This window comes from Chinchilla lanigera, unplaced genomic scaffold (genome assembly GCF_000276665.1).
Source record: "Chinchilla lanigera isolate Chin_1 unplaced genomic scaffold, ChiLan1.0 scaffold00083, whole genome shotgun sequence".
NCBI lineage: Eukaryota > Metazoa > Chordata > Mammalia > Rodentia > Chinchillidae > Chinchilla > Chinchilla lanigera.
This window is the reverse complement of record NW_004955484.1, coordinates 8,206,896-8,216,160: the sequence shown is the minus strand read 5'-3', so window position 1 is coordinate 8,216,160 and position 9,265 is coordinate 8,206,896. Positions and strand designations below refer to the sequence as shown.

At 47.8% G+C, this 9,265-nt stretch overlaps 1 protein-coding gene across 1 annotated transcript in view; it reads right to left on the bottom strand.

Moving 5' to 3' along the window:
• Smpd3 (sphingomyelin phosphodiesterase 3, neutral membrane (neutral sphingomyelinase II)) overlaps positions 1–8,475 on the bottom strand; it is a 90,479-nt gene extending 82,004 nt beyond the window's left edge. Inside the window, exon 1 of the mRNA XM_005403580.2 lies at positions 8,307–8,475. The gene's annotated coding sequence lies outside the window, so the exon portion shown is untranslated. The remainder of the gene's footprint in view (positions 1–8,306) is intronic.
• Between the last annotated feature and the right edge of the window lie 790 nt (positions 8,476–9,265).

Sequence of the window (9,265 nt, the reverse complement as noted above, 5' to 3'; positions counted from 1 at the left end):
TGGGCCCCTTCATTCCTGTTGGACCAGCTGGTAGGAGGGGTCTGAGCTCTGGGGCCTTTGCTTTGGAGGGCAGTCCGACCTCTAGTGGTCACCTTTACAGTCAGGACATGGCCCAGGGGGCTTCTTAGGGCAGTCCCTCTTGAAGTGGCCTGGCACTTTTTGACAGCAGTAGCAGATGAATGTAGTCAACGAGTTCTTCTTGGGGCCCCAAGAGTCAGACTTAGGGTCTGTTTCTCTTAGTGCTGCAACAAAAACAGCTGTTTTTTCTCGGTCTCTTCGTTTTCTCTCCTCGACCTCCTCCTCCTCATGGCTATAAAATTCTGAGGAGGCAATTCTTACTAACATCTCAAGTGAGCTATCTGGGGCAAAAACTATTTTTTGTAGCTTTTTTCTACTATTTGGGGCTGACTGAGTAATAAACTTGTCTGTAAGAATAGTTTGTCCCTCTACTGAACTGGGATCCAGGGAAGTATGCTTTATCAATGCCTCTTGTCTAACAAGTGCTTTCTTTTTTTGTTTGTTTGTTTGGTACCAGGAATTGCACTTAGGACCTTGAGCTTGCCAGGCAGGCACTCTGCCACTGAGCTATATCCACAGGCCTTAGCAAGTGTTTTCAGTCATGTTTTAACAAGTAATAAATCTTTTACTTGGCTGCGCTTGGTGGTGCACACCTGTAATTCCAGGGCTCAGGAAGCTGAGGCAGGAGGATAGCTGTGAGTTTGAGGCCAGCCTACATAAGCAAATTCAAGGCCAGCTTGCACTATATAGTGAGATACTGTCTCAAAAAAAATCTTTCACTTGATTTATCTGAAAATTACCTGCTCATTCTTTTTTCTGTTGTTCTTCCCTTTAAGATTTTATACCTTTATTTATTTATAATAATTGACATTAAGCAAACATTAACTGTGGATCAGTTGCTGTTCTAAGTAATTTAACTCATAACCTAGGAGCTGGTGGTTATCCTCATTTAATACACAAGGAAATGGAAATTTAAGGTCACATAGTCCAAAATAGTAGAGTCAGGATTCAGTCTGAGACTGATTATATCCACTTTGCTAAATGCCTCAGTTTGTAAAGAAAATTTCCTCCCAAATGGGAGCACTCTAGAATAGTACTATTCAGTAGAAATATAAGGTGGTTTAACTTAATATATCCCAAATGTTTTTTCAACCTAGTCTCATTTCAAGTGCTCAGCAGCCAGCTAGTTGCTACTCTGTTGGACAACACAGACAAAGATGAACTTTCTACTTTTCTTATTTTATCATTTGTTTCTGTTTTAACTTTAAGTTTGGGTTTTACATTACAATTGGGTCAAAGAAATTTATGTTAATGGATATGTGCCTTTTGGATACTTTGATGAACAGAGCAGCAGCTAGGACAGTAGAAAGAACATATGTTAGATATTATTAAAGCTGGGTTCAAAGCCCCATCATTTTTTTTGTTTTGTTTTGTTTGTCTTTTTGAGACAGGGTCTTGCTACGCAGTTCAGGCTGGCCTTGATCTCACTTTGTAGCCCAGGGTGGTTTCAAACTTTCATCGATCCTCCTGCCTCAGCCTTCAGGGTGCTGGGATTACAGGTGTGTGCCACCATGCCCAGTGAAAGCCTCATCTTTGACACTAACAGGGTTGTGGCCAGAGCAACCCTCAAATGCCTTCAGTGTCTTTTCTGATAGCACAATGGATGACGGTTTGTGATTATTGAGATTCTTTGCATTTCTCGCCCGTGCGTGGTGGTGCACAGCTGTAATCCCAGCACTCAGAAGGCTGAGGCAGGAGGATTGTTGCAAGTTCAAGACCAGCCTGGGCTACAAAGTGAGCTCAAGGCCAGCCTGAACTGCATAGTGAGACCCTGTCTCAAAAAAGACAAAAAAAAAAAAATTCTTTGCATCTCTAAAAAATTTTTCTTTGCTTATAACACACACCCCTTCTCTGCATCTGTTTCTTTGTTCTACTCAGTAATTTTATATGGGAGGGCTTATGCGAGTTGTGATTTTGTTCCCTGTCCCCAGTTTTTTGCCTGGCACCTTGTGGACACAGGAAATATTTAAATATTTGCTGAGGAGATGTAGATCTAGTCCTCTTTAAGGTACTCCTGGGTCTCTCAGTTATTGCCAGAAAAACTATAGCAGGCTCCTTAGCAATTAATTATATCTCTGTCTCCTTTCTTATTCTGGATGAAAATCTTAACAATCCAAGCTTTTTTGTTGTGGTGGTGTTTTTTGGACCAGGGTCTTGCTCTGTAGTTCAGGCGTGACTTGAGCTCACTATGTAGCCCAGGCTGGCCTCAAACTCACAGCAATCTGCCTGGCTCAGCCTCTCAAATACTGAGACTAGGGGCTGGGGATTTAGCTCAGCGGCAAAAGCGCCTGCCTGGTAAGCGCAAGGTCGTGAGTTCGGTTCCCGGTACCGGAGAAAAACCGAAAAAAAAACAACAAAACAAAATCAAATACTGAGACTACAGGTGTGCACCACTGCACCTGCCCCAAGCTTTCTGATACCCAGGATTTAAAACTACTTCCTGATCCTGTTAGCAAGAGGGATGGTGCTCAGTCCTCAGCATGACTGCCTAGAGACCCCCACAAATGGCCTCCCTTTTATTATATGTTGCTCTGATGCTGAGGAGAGTTAATTAATAACTCTAACTAAGAAAACAATCAAATCCATATGCTGTCACATGATTCATAGCAGACCCAGATGGGGAGTTAAGTCCTTGGCCTCCAAGTGCCCTAGGAAAATGTAATAGCAGCCTTTTGTGCCTTGCATCAGATATCTGCAAGCCCCAGCCTTGGAGGGAAAGGAATCATTCAAAATAGGACAGAAACTCAGCTTGATGAGAGACATTTTCTTAAAAGGCTGGATCCCTCTATCTGAATGCTATAAAGATCAAAGCTCAGGGAGAGGGGGCAAAAAAGGGACAATTATATTCATCACTACCCTCTTCAGATACTGAAAGCTACAGCTACTGAAAGAGGAGTTTTCAAGCACACGGCCCTGTGCCAAGATCAGGGGCAACTGGAACTACTATCTAGGACAACCAGAGGACATGTACCATGAAGGCCACCAGAGTCCCAATCTGCACATCTTCAGGAGTTTTGCAGTATTATATGAAGGTACAGCACTGACTGTGATGACATGAGGACAAGAATGTAATTATGTCCTAGGAACTGGCTGAAGCCCTCAGCAGGGAAAACTTTTATTTAGGTGTTAGAGGCTTTGCTATGAAAATCTGAGTGGAATAGGTAAAAGGAGTCTCCTAACAATATGCAGATGTCTAGCTTTGGAATAGGATGTTAGAAAATAAAGATAAGCCCTAGTTATTTGGCTGTATATGTGCTCTTTATTTTAAAAACTCTCCTGATTTGCCTTTTCTTTTCTTTTTTTCTTTTTCTTTTTTTTTTTTTTCGTCTTTTTGAAACAGGGTCTTGCTAGGCAGTTCAGGCTGGCCTTGAGCTCACTTTGTAGCCTAGGATGGTTTGGAACTTGCAACAATCCTCCTGCCTCTGCCTCCCAAGTGCTAGGGTTACAGGTGTGTGCCACCACGCCTGGCTCCTCCCCCTCTTTTCTACTTTCTTAAAAACAAAAACAAAACAAAAAACTCCACTTTGTTGCCAGGCTTGGCTTCCTGTGAAATTAGTTCCACACTAGAAAGAAAGCCCTCAGCTCCTGGTCATGAGGGTCATTATACTGCTCTTTCCCCTTCTTTAATGACTATGTTCAGGTAACAAGCCTTTTACCAGAATAAGGCATAAAGAATGGCAGTATGCTTCCTTGAACTTGATTCTGTGATTTATGTCTGCATCAGCTGGTCCCCAATCTCATTCCTCTAAATTTTGGTTAGGACATTGCATAGGATAGTCCAGTACTTCAATTTTGCTTCTATAATAGCAGTAAGGAAAGAAATGTGGTAAAGAGGGGACTTTGAAGTTTAATAGATTCAGGATGGAACCTAAACTGTGTGACCTTAGGCAAGCACTTTTCCTTTTAAAGAGCTTTATTTCCTCATCTTGCAAGTGGGTATCACTACAGACCTCTATGACTATGAAGATTAAATGCATTCTTCCATGTGTAGAGCCTGACTCAGAAAATGCTTGTTCTTATTATTAGCTTATAGTTCTTTAAATAGGGATTGCCGATGGGTTCATTCAAAATAATGCAGTAAAAACTTCTACAACTGTGTTCCCTTCTCTTTTGTTCTGTGAGCAGCTTTAAGGAAATCCTCGAAGAGGTCAGAGCCCTCAGTTCTTGACTTTGTTCCACTTCCTATAATCCTCCCTCCTCATCAGACAGGCTGGGACTAGTACTCCAGAACCTCGGACAGCTCCTCCCCTCGGCGACTTGGCTGCCCGTGGGAGAGGGACCGGTAGGAACCAGGGGATTTTCCCAGAAAGGCTGCATTAGTGTAGGGATTTAGGAATCCCAGGGGCTGCGGTCTCACACCCAGCATGCATACTGCCATTGGCATGCATGTTCAGATTCTTCAACATGAACAACCCTCCCGGAAATGTCTATGGAGCCTCCACTCAGAAAGCCATACTTCCACCTATAAGATTTACTGAACCATAAAGTCCTTTTTTTTGGCCTGTGAACTTCAAACCTTTTTTTTTTTTTTGAACCTCAAAAGAACAGAAACACCACCCACATCTTCCTGTATTTGCTGATATTTAATTTGTTTGGATTCAGTACAAGGATCAAACATTCTTGATTAACCTCAAGTGAAAGTAATAATGTATGAGCATGAGGAAATGTTTTACAAGACAAAGATTCAGCGTTGAATTGAAAGAAACATAAAATAATGTTATTGCTGTAGGTGATGCTAAGCACCACTCTCTAATCAGGATAAGCAGGTGGTTCAGTTCATGAGGCAATTTAGCTTTTCACTCTCCAGTGCAGAACACAACACACTATACACAGTCGCCTTCTGAATAGGTGGAGAAAAAATTAAGTCCTATTTTTACTTTATGATACTGAGTCACATAGTTCAATGCAAATCACATGGATGCCAAAGTAAGAACAATACTAGATATTTAAATACCTCCTTTCACTTGAGGAGCTCTAACAATTTTGTGACAGTGTGAAATCCCTTCAAAGTAACTCTAGAAGAGACACATGTCACCAGGTAGTTATTCAGGACCACGCATATCTCATCCCTCTCCCCTACTCCTATCATTAGGCCTAGAAGAGCCAGTATTCACAAGCTTTTAGCATTTAGTAATAGCCTCCATATGTCTGCTTTTTCTAGGCCATATAATCATCGAGGAGAAGAAGATTTATTTTTGAAAATATGTTATTGACTAATTTAATAATGAGGAAAAGAAGATAAAAGTGGAACAAGAAAAAAGAGGAAGGGAATAATAGAGGCAGGGGAGAGGCTGAGAAAATGTTGAAATCTCTTTGAGCTTGATAATCATTTTCTATATATTTTCTTCATAAATGGATTTGATGCCCACCCTCAAGAGGATGCAAGCACAAAGACCTCCAGACCCTCTTTAAATATTTCCTCTTTAAGTAAATATTTCTGCTGGGGGCTGAGGACACCAGCAGTTCACGCTTGAATTCACTTGAAGGAAGCACAGAGTGTAACATCAACTCAGAACACCTAAGGTAGATAGGTAGCCCCCAAATGAAAAATTTGTGAGTTTACCTAACAATGCCCACACCCACTCTAAGCTTCTACCTAAGGCAGTGTTGGTTGTCAAATCGTGCTTTGATTTGACTTTGCCCCAGCAGAGGTCGCTGTGGGCACTGGTTATAGATGCTAGGGACTAGATCAGGCAGGCTGGGCTAGGTGGCTGGTGGCTCCATTACTGGGTACCTGCTCTTTCACGGGCCACAGTATAGCTCCTCATTCTATGGCAAGGTTTCTCAAGACCATGCAATACTTCTGCCATAAAAGTGCTTTGAAACTGGAATCAACTGCTGGGGATGGGCAGGTCTGAGAGGGCTGTGCCTATCTTCTAGGGGTATTACCTTTTAATGGAATCTCAGTGTCACCCTGATATCTTCTCTGTGCATGTACCTGTTATTTCTGAGATGCCACCTATGACTTGCCAGCAACTCCAGTCCTGTAACCTTCCCAGACATGAAGGCCAACATGCCCAAAGTTGCCTTGCCGTACAATCTTGAACACACGTTATGAGGGACTCTGTTAGGAGCCCCTAAAACCTTACTTGGCAGGGTGTGGCAGTGATGGGCAAAATTCTGGTCCTCAGGGCAGCCCAGTATAGCAGGATAAGGTCTCTGAGGGGTGGGAAGGGCAGGGCACTGGTAAGGATATAAGGGTCAGACCTGAATCTCCAAAAGACTAAAGAGGTCTCCACATCTTTGTGAAGTTCCACGAACTGCAGGTATGCAGGTTAGGTCCAAGGCAGCCTGAAGCTATCCTCACCCTGAAGTCATCCACTTAGACCCTTAGGTCACTACTGTGGCTTGAGAGTTAAAAGATTGACTATCCTGCTGCCCTGAACATTCAGGTGTGGCAGTAAGTGGTTCCTCCACCCTCTATACATACACAGAGCTAGATGCACAGATTCACCATGACATACACATGAACACTGGAGCACATACTGGCACATTTACTTAGTCACATACATTTACACTCTCTGAGCACACTGTCACCAATGCAAACACACACACACACATGCACTCATGCATGCACGCACGCGTGCAAATACACAGATACACACTTAAACACATCCCAGCTGCAAAGCCTTAAACACATTCCAGTTCCAGAACCAAATTTGGCATAATATGACTGATGGTGCATATAGAGATCTAGTCAGAATCCCCCTCCGGACCCTGAAACACTCCTGTTCCCTGCACTGCCCGCTCCCCCAACGTGGAGTCCCTTCCTGCCCCTGTCCTTCTGGTCACAAGTCCTAGGCCTGCTCACCATCGTGCACACAGCATCCAGGGTCGGGGCTGGCAATGAGGTGTGGAGAGGTGTGTGGGAAAAGAGAACGGGGCGTGGGACATAGTGCTCTGGCCGGCGCAGCCATCTCCTCCCTCGGGATTTTCCATGCCGGCTCGCGCGGGCCCGCGAGGAGCGAGCGCGCTTTGTCTCTCGCCCGGCTCCTGGCACGTTTCCGCGGAAGCCACCCGCGCCGCGCCCGAGGCCCCCCTCCCTCAGCCGCGCCCCTCGCCCAGCCCGCCGCACACGCCCTCCAGTGCGGCGACCGCCTCTTTGTCCTCCCGCAGATGCCCGAGCAGAGCACAGAGCAGGGCACCCTGGAGCGACTGCTGCGCGCCCAGGACGCAGTTCCCCACGCCTGGATCTGGGGCGCGCCCCGTGCCAAACAGAGCAGCCCTCGAGGATCCCGTGCGCGGGGGACCTGGGCCTGCAGCTCCCGGGTGCTTGAGAGGGGACCCGCCCCGTCCTGCCCTGCACGTGCCCATCTGGCGCTGGCTCCTTGCCGCGGTGCAGAAGCTCTGGTCTCTGGGGTGTGGCGAGGCAGGGAGGGTCTTTTCAGACTCTCATAACCCCGCACCTTGATCCAGATAGAGAGCTCTTAAGAGATAAGACTCGAGTGGGGAGGGGTCCCTCCGGGCCTCTTTCTCCCCGCTACTCACCTCTCATACCCAGGCCACTCCGACCTTAGCCTCTGGCCAGAGCACCAAGGAACCAGAACATCCGTCAATGCTTTCCTTTATGGACCACTCCGAGCAGGGTGGGGAGGGGTCTCCCGACCTTTCCCTCTTACACCTCAGCCCCCTTCAGACCCCTTCCCCCAAAAAACCTTAGATACAAGCGGTATGGGGATGAGCCCTTGGTCTATGAACGTCCTCAGCCTCGCTCTTCAAAAACCCAAGACTGCAAAGGGAAGAGTATGGGAAAGGGTCTCCCTTACAACTCGAACCTCAGCAGGATCTGAGCAGAGGGAGGAGTCCTGGGATCCCATCCATCATAGCCAGACCTCTTTGTGCCCTCGAACACCTGGGGTGTTGTGGGGAAGGGTCCCTCTGCCTCCGAATCTCTCACCCGGAACTCTTCTCCCTCAATAATCCAAGTAGCCTCGACTTCAGGCACAGGAGGAGGGGGGTTCCGAGCCTTCCATGCTTTCCCGGGAGAGATGGGGGCAGGGTCCCAGCCCTCGCCCCTCACACTCTAGAAGCTCCTTCACCATGAAACAAAAACTAACCCAAGCTGCTCCGACCTTAGGCACCCGGCCATGGGGAGGCCCGTGGTCAGCAGCTCCCCGGGACAGATAGTCCTGAGAGCGGCGTTCCACGTCCCATCAACTCCCCAGGCCCCCTCATGCTTCAGTTCATTCCTGCCCAGTAAAACAAAAGCAAATCTTTGCAGTACCAACCTCAGACGGCGGACAGGAGGGCAGTCAGCGCCTGGCGGCGCACCGGCGCCTCCCGGCTCCTCACGGCCCCGGCTTCCCGGGGGCGGCTCTCGCGGCGGCTGCGGCGGCAGCGTCCGTGGCTCTGGCGTCCGGAGCCTCCCTCGTACTCAGCACCTGGAGCGGCGAACAGCTCCGCGCCTCATTCCGCTGACCCCGCCTCTCTCGCACCGCCGTAGCCAATGGAGACCCGGGCCCCGCCCATTGGGCTGTCCATTGGGGGGGCACTGTCCCCTATGCCTTTAGCCCCGCCCTCGGATTCCTGGGTCCCTCGGTAAAAACCACATTCCCCAGGGACTGCTGGAGTTTTTCGTCTGGTTTTCTGGGACTTGTAGTCTCTTAAGGACTCGGAGCTGGCTCATACCGCAGCTAGGTGAGCAGAGATGGACTACATTTCCCAGAGTGCATTGAAGAGATGGCGGCGCGGAGGAGGGCGGGAGGACTGCTTCCCTAGCAAAGACTGCCCTTGTGTGATGGCTGGCGAAGTGGGGCAGGCCGCTCGACCCTCGAAGGATTATGCGTGGCTTTGGACATACTCTGGAGAGGCCTTTTAGGTTCTTTTCTTCCTCCTCTATGTTTACCTCGGGATCCTGGACCTCAGTTTTCCTATCCGGGAAGAGTGGCTAGGGAACTTGCCCCTACTCACAGCTGGTGGTCACCGGGCCAGCCAAGGGCCAGCTGCTTTGGTTCCTGCCCATCAAAAGTGCGGAAGGACGGAGGAGGCCTTCTACCACGTGCTAAACTTTATCCGTGTTTGTCTCGATCTTGTCATAGAGAGGCGCTATACTTTTGGTCACATCCCTTGGGCCACCAAGGCCTTCCCATCTCACCACCCTTGGATACCGCAGCATCTACCCCCCTTGCAGCCTGATAGAGGGCGCTACTCCTCCTTAAAACCCTCCACAGGCTTCCCCAAACCTCTA